Source organism: Gossypium hirsutum, chromosome A06, assembly GCF_007990345.1.
Source record: "Gossypium hirsutum isolate 1008001.06 chromosome A06, Gossypium_hirsutum_v2.1, whole genome shotgun sequence".
NCBI classification, from domain to species: Eukaryota; Viridiplantae; Streptophyta; class Magnoliopsida; order Malvales; family Malvaceae; genus Gossypium; species Gossypium hirsutum.
The window spans coordinates 53,656,909-53,664,547 of record NC_053429.1 but is presented as its reverse complement, the minus strand read 5'-3'; positions in this window follow the sequence as shown (position 1 = coordinate 53,664,547).

The window sequence follows — 7,639 nt, the reverse complement described above, 5'->3', positions numbered from 1 at the left end:
TCTCATTCTCCATATTTCAACAGAATTTTTCATAGCATGAAGACTTTCATACATTTATAAAAACTTTCATAACTCATTTGGCCTTATCAAGAACCATTTAACATGCAAGGAAAATAATCATAGAGGAAGAAATTAACATTCTAAATAGACTCAATCTTTGACCGAATGTACAAGGTGCCTCTAAGCCACTCATCCAAAAATCTTTACCCCATTCTAGTCATTCCCCCATTTGACCGAATGAACATTTGTCTATTGATGCATGAAATTAAACCATGGGTTAAATAAGCTATGCACTTATCAATCTAATCTCATAGTCAATTAAAAAGAAAATCACAATGCATACCTTAAACTAGGATAGCCATGGCCGAATACCTTAGTTTTTCCTCTTCAATCTTCCCTTTCCCAAATTCGGCCACCAAGAAGAAAGATGAGCATGTAAAAAAAAAATTTTTTCTTTTGTTATCTTTCTTCAACTCACGGCAATGGAGGGGGGGAACATGGATGAGACAACTTTTTTTTCATCACCCCTCCCTTTTCATTTCTTTATTACTAACCTTTTATTTTATTCTTTCTCCCATAAAACACTAGCACCAAATGTTTTTAATAGGCTTTAACTTATAGCATGGCCGGCCACCTTCTTGTTCTTTGGTTAATTTGACATGCAAATACAATTATTTTGCAACATGCATAAATAGGCCACTTACATTTGCCTAGCACATTTCTAAATTTTCTCACATAAGTCCTATTTAATAAAATTCACTTACAATTAACAAAATTCAAACATGAAATTTTCACACATGCATATGTACATATAATAAGCATCAAATATGACAGCTAATTATTTTTATGACTCGGTTTTGTGGCCCCGAAACCACTTTTCGACTAGGGTCAAATTAGGGGTGTCACAATTAAGTGTTCGTGTACAGACGCACCTTCCTCCAAACGATGAGCATAAAGACGCTGCTTCATATGCAACTTGCTTGTTAGAGTTTTCGACATACATATTTGTTCTAGCCTCTTCCATAATGCAGCGGCAGTCTTCTCTTTCATTACATCTTGCAAAATTTCGCTGGACAAATGCATATGTAATTGTGTTAACGCCTTTCGATCCTTATGCTTCTTCTCTTCATCTGTTAATATCGAAGGCATCTTATCTATCCCTAGCAGGGCATCCTCCAGATCTATCTGCGCAAGAACTGCTTGCATCTTAATCTGCCACAATGCAAATCTGGTGTTGCGATCCAACAGCGAAATTTCATACTTCAAAGATGCCATTACTGTGATTGAGATGAACAACCCAGAAGCTCTGATACCAATTTGTGAAAAAAATAAAAAATAAAATAAAATAAAGAAAAATAAAATAACACACAAATTTTACGTGGAAACCCTTTTGGGGAAAAAAATCACGGGTAGAGAAGAAAATTCACTATGTCAAAAATTTGAATCAATACAAGAGGAATAGACTATGTCTATTTATAGGCTTGTAAAGCCATATTCTAGTAGGATTGAAACACCTTATCCTAATCAATATAAAATAGATGGAGTTTAATAAGGTTTAAAAAACCTTATTCTAAAATAAAATAAAAGAAGTCTAGTTCTATATGGATTTTACTTTTATTTTATTTTCCATCGTATTTTATTTAAATAAGAATTTGGGTCACTTAATTCTAACAGTTTTTAATGTAGTCTAGCCATTTAAATCAGGTTTTAATCAATTAAATCAAAGATTTTCTATGTTAGCTGAAATTGGGGTTGTTAATGGAAAATTTTATATTTATAAATGAAACTTCTATTTGTATGTTAATTTCAACTTGTTTTGATGTGATTAGAAGATTTTTAAACTTGCTTTGAAGTTTTGTTAATAGATCTAAAGGTTTTGTTTGGTTTTTGTTAAGAAAAGCCATGGATGTCGAAATTTTCAGAACCATAAATCTGAGAAATTTTTGGTGTTTTAAAGGTTGAGAATTTTCCTTAGAGCAGTAATTAGATTTTTAGAATTGATTTTAAGCGATATGGATTAATGGAGATTAAGATATTTGAGTTTCAATTATGCTAGTCGAAAATTTCAATTCCAGGAGGAACTAGCCTTAGACTCAAGTTTTTGTTTGTTTAAAGTGTGTTATGGCTGCTAATTAATTGTGTATATTGTCTGGATAATATGTCTAAAGCTTTGGAATCGTTGGGACCTTCTTCGAGTACGGTGAAAGGCAAGGAAAAGTTAGTTTAAGCTTTCAGCTTGTAAAAGGAAGCGTGATTGGTGAGTGTTTTAGAATCGCTGCTTGTAGACACAATTCATAGCATTAATCGGGAGCCTAGGAATAGCCTAAACCCTTATCCTAAGTTCTGAGTGTAAGCCTTTCTTATATTTTTTTCTTATTGTAAAAATATGCATAATGTGTGTCAAATTGTGGAATGTGATGCTGATGTGATAGGTAAAGTAAGTGAATATTGGTATGTGGTATGTGATCATCTGATTTTTAATCCATTTTTATGTGAACGAATATGTAATGGCTCAATGAGCATAGTTGTGGCACTTGATCGCCTCCGGATGTACTAACATCTAAAGTGTTAATACTACAATAAAATATAGAATGACAAGGCGGTATCCGCAAGTATATGGGTTGAGTAGTAATATAGTTTTACAACAAAGTAGGTGAGTACTCCGAGGATCATACATAAGGGAGGTGAGCATTAGATCAATTCTAACCTAAACACTAAACGATCTAATTAGTACTTTAAATAAATTATAGTACAAGAACATAAAAGAAAGGTTTTTAAAGTTTTTAGAATAATAAAATAAAATAACATAAAATAAATAAAATTCAGGAGATAGAAGAGTAGAGTAAATCAAATCTCAATTATGGGTGATTAGCTCGCATCGTTAAACCCCATCAATTGTTCCTTCGAGCTCCTCACCAATCAACTAGTCGCTACCCTAGCAGGATCTTCCAATCTTCCACTAACATAACGAGTCAACAAGAACTACTTATCTTCTGTCCTTATAGTCTAGACTGGCTTTTGGTGAAGGTGCTCACGAATGAGCAATACCAATTTTGGGTTAATTCCCACCTTAATGATTTCCCTGAGTTGTCAGGCCCAGGATTTGTTTCACGTTCTTCCTTTCTATAAACTCTAAATTATATAAGGTTTTTCCAATCATTTTTACCACCTTTTTACTTAATAATAATACTAATCCCGAGTTTTTTTTAACTAATTAAGTGGATTTTGTTCATATTTCGATGATGGGCATGAATTTATAAAAAATGCAAATATAAGCTTTATTATATTAATTTTGGGCATAATTTAAATTATTTAATGTTAATTATTAATGTGTTATATTTTATTATGCAGGAAACCATGGAGATGATAAAATATGGAGTTTATTATAAAGTTGCATGAACATGAGCTATTTATTTCCTATGTTGGACGACAAAACCATGCTAAATGGGTCATCAATGTGTTACTTAAACCTAGTAAAAAACTCATACATGATGGACAAGTCTGACAAGCCTAGTGGGTCTTGAAATTATCCAACAAGGGGGACTTAAGTCTAGGTAGCCAAGAATCAACTTTTGGGAAAATTATTTGGAGAATCATTGGTAATTAGCACACAAAGATTGCCCTTGAAACCATCCAACCCATACCTAAATTTAGCATGATTCTATGCTCAAATTAAGTAACCCCAGCCACCTACTTCCACTATATGTGGTCAGCCAAGAAATGGAGAAAATGGAGGGATTCCAATCCCTATTTTTAGTAAACTCTACCATCTACTTTAAGTATAAATACCCTCACTCATTCCCCATATCAAACAACCATTACTCATTTCCTTCATCTCTCATTTCATAAGCATTCTTCCTTTCATTCTTTCCTCTCTTCATTCCCACGTCTAGCATCCTTTTCCCTTAGCCAACAAAACCTTGAGAAAATCATCTCTTGGCCAGCCACCTTGAGGAGCCATTAGTAAAAGAGCATCACAAGGATCGGAGGAGAACATCTTCAATCAGAGTTCACGAGACTACTAATTCGATAGAGTTTATTCTTCCTTTACTTTGTTATTTTGATTTTAATCACATTTGCAATGTGCTATGTTATCTTGTCATCAACAATGGTAGCTTAAATCTATTTAGCTAGGATGATTACATTGATTCAATGAACTTTGTTTAATCATGTTTATAGTGTTTGTGCCTCAGTCGGTTTTCAATTAAACTCAAGTATGTATTTCATTCATACGTAATTGGATGCATTAGAATTAGCTGAGAGATCCTTACCAGACGACGGCTAGTGGACATAATAATTGAAACGTTCATGCTTAATTTAGATCCTGGCCATACTAAATTGAAGGTTCATAATAACTTTGACAAGCTCTGTTATCTTGCATAGTTTTTAGGTTTAGGTGATTAAACTGTTTCAAACCTGACCAGTCCTTGTTACTTCACATGATCAGTAAAATGCATGTTTTACTAAGTAAAAGATTCCGAGAGGACTTAATTTGGTTTCAAAACTCATGAAAGATTGAGTTTCCATGGAATATTTTTTGAACACTATTAAACATGAGGAAAATAAACTAAGTTGAAAGATGAAATTATCCTTGCATTATCATGTTATTAATTGTTGAATTTTGTATCTTTGCTACTAAATTCATTTCATACATCTCATTTCATATTCATTTCGCACATCTCATTTCATACTTTGTAGTTAGATTAAAATTGCATTAGGGATCATATTACATTTAGTAATTATTTTTACATCACACCACTCAAAAATATTGTGTTTTTATCACCAGATTGTTAACTAAAAATTTTCAATTAATTGATTAACATACACAGCCCTTGTGGAGACGATAACTTTTTTACTTATTACTTGATAACGACTGTGTACACTTGCACAAATCGAGTGTTACACTTTTCCAAACTGTTGATTCATTAAGTAACCCTGTAAAATAATTAATAGATCATACATCCACTCGCTAATCCCCCACAGAGGGATTAGTTCCTCATGGCTTTCATAGACAATACGAAATCGATATAAAGAGAAAGCATGATATTTAAATCTACAAGATAAATTAATTGAAAGAGCCTAATTGTATTGAAATTAAACATGAGTCCATAGAGTTTGAATGCTTCCACAATTCAGATCTCTTGAAATCAACAAGAACAAATAAAAGAAATCTAAAACCTAAGAAGAAAACTAAACTAAATTTTATAGAGAGAATTTAGGCTAAAATAATGATGCCTATAATATATGCCAAAGGAGTCTATTTATAGCTTTTAGGTAGCCATCGTCCTTAACCTTAGGTTAGCTGATGTTCTTGATCTTAAAGTTTGATTGTGTAACCAAAATGCCCTTAGCTCGAATTTAATTTCCATCACAGAGTCATTTTCGCAACACACCAGGACCTGTGTCGTGACATAAAAATCTGTATACTCCTCTTCAGCTATCTTTAGGGTATGTCACAACACCCTCAGTCTATGTCGTGACTTCGAAGGCAGACTTGAGTTTTCTCAATTCTATTCCCTATGTTATGACATCGAATCATTTGTGTCGTGACATCGAATCATCCGTGTTGTGACATAGCTTTCATTATTTGTTTAATACGCCTTCTAATGGTCTATTACACACTCATAAAGTGACTTAGCTCACCCTTGGGCCTCATTCGTCCCCTAAGGATAATAAAATACTCATTTTGCACATTTTATTGAATGTAAACAAAACTAAGAAAACATAATGAAAATGCTTGCATTCAAGCTCCTTAAATGCGAAAACTAGTTTAATCTGCTACACCAAATTACGACAAATCATCACTTAAAGTGTAATTAAATGTGAATCTGATAAGTATGAATTGTTTACAAATTGTGATGTGAATTAATGTTTATGAACAAAGATTAAGTGCATAAGAACAATAATTAAATGTGTGTATTTGTAGATACTTTGGCCTTGTGATCTCGTGAAACTGTTGGATATAGTTCGCATACCATAAGATTGAGAGTACTCACCCTTGAGTTTTGTGATTTGGGCACTAAGGCCTCGGGACAAATTAGAGGGATAAGGGAATGTCGAGCCAAGCTCTATTCACTGGGATATGTTAAACTCTTTGAGTCATTAGTACAATGGAGATTCATGTATCCAATGTGTGGTGGTAGAGTCCACTTTTATGTTTCATGCTTCCAAGTTGCCAACTTATCATAGATTGATCAATAGATGAAAATTTTGTGTGTAAATGCATGTGAATATATAAGGTAGACTTGTGAGTTATTAAAGCATGAATACGATGTTTTGTCTTAAAGAATTATTGTAAAATAAATTATATATATGAGTTGAGTGTAATTGAATGTGAGAGTGTATGTTAGTTTTATGAATTAATGAAGCATGAACATGTAATTTTGACTCGATTAGAATATGGTTGTGAATATGTTGTAGTATGCTCTTGCTTAACCTTTAATGTGTATGATTTGTGGTTATTCTGACATTCACTGAGCATGTTTAAGCTCACACACTCCTCACTAAATTTTTGTAGATAAGTAGTGTTTTCGGTGTAAGAAGTGCAACCAAAGAAGTGATCCTAACATGGCAATAAGTTTAAGTAAGTGGTGTTATAAACTTTGGGTATTTTGAATAAAGGCAATGTGGGTTTAGAAATTTGTTTGATTATTATTTGTTTATTATGATTTTGAACTTTGGAGTTTTGGTATTGCTTGGAACTATATTTATGAATGTTTGATGATTGGTAATGTGTCTAATGATGTATGTTGAAAGGAATAATTGTTGAGTATGAATGTGTCCTCTTTTATGCTATGTTCTTATTGATTTTTACAGAGATATCGATATTCAAGCTTAAATATTGATATCTCGATGTTAAAATGTATGTGCAGAAAAACAATAGCTTAATTTGGTATCGATACCCTTTTATGAGTATCGATACTCAGGGTAAAAATACTGATACCTTTGTTTATGTATTGATAAAACATTTTTGGTTTGAAATTAAGTTGGAAAAATAGAATGCTAGAATGGTATCGATTTTCTTATTAGTATCGATACCTGTTTTACTAAATATATGCACCTACGTTATTTTATTTGGAAATTTGCTATGTGGTCTTTAAGAATGTATTTAAACTATTTCGAATGTCGTATAATGTTTGTGTAGTCGCAATCACCTCTGAAAATGCCTAAACTAATAAAAATTGTTCTTGCTTGAAGTTATGTGTGCATGTGTAATTGTTATCATATTGATGTAGCGTCCTATAACTCGGGTCCAATGACCAGACTGGGTAAGGAGTGTTACAATTTTCATTAAAACTCCATAATGATCTAAAAACTACTAAAAAGGGAAAAAAACATAAACTCACCTACAAACTACTCAAAGCATAATTTACTTTAAAAAAAACTCAATTTCACTCAAAGATATGCTAAATGAGCATGGAAAGACTAGGATGCCTATATCTAATTACCCAATCACTACATCAAGCTTTGGGCACAAGGTTGAATTTTATCATTGTGTTTCACCCTCAAATGGATGGTCAATCTGAATATATGATTCAAACAATTTAGCACATGCTGAGGAGTTGTGTGATTGAGTTTGAAGGTAATTGGGAGAGGTTCTTACGTTAAGTGGAGTTTGCCTACAATAATTATCATTCGA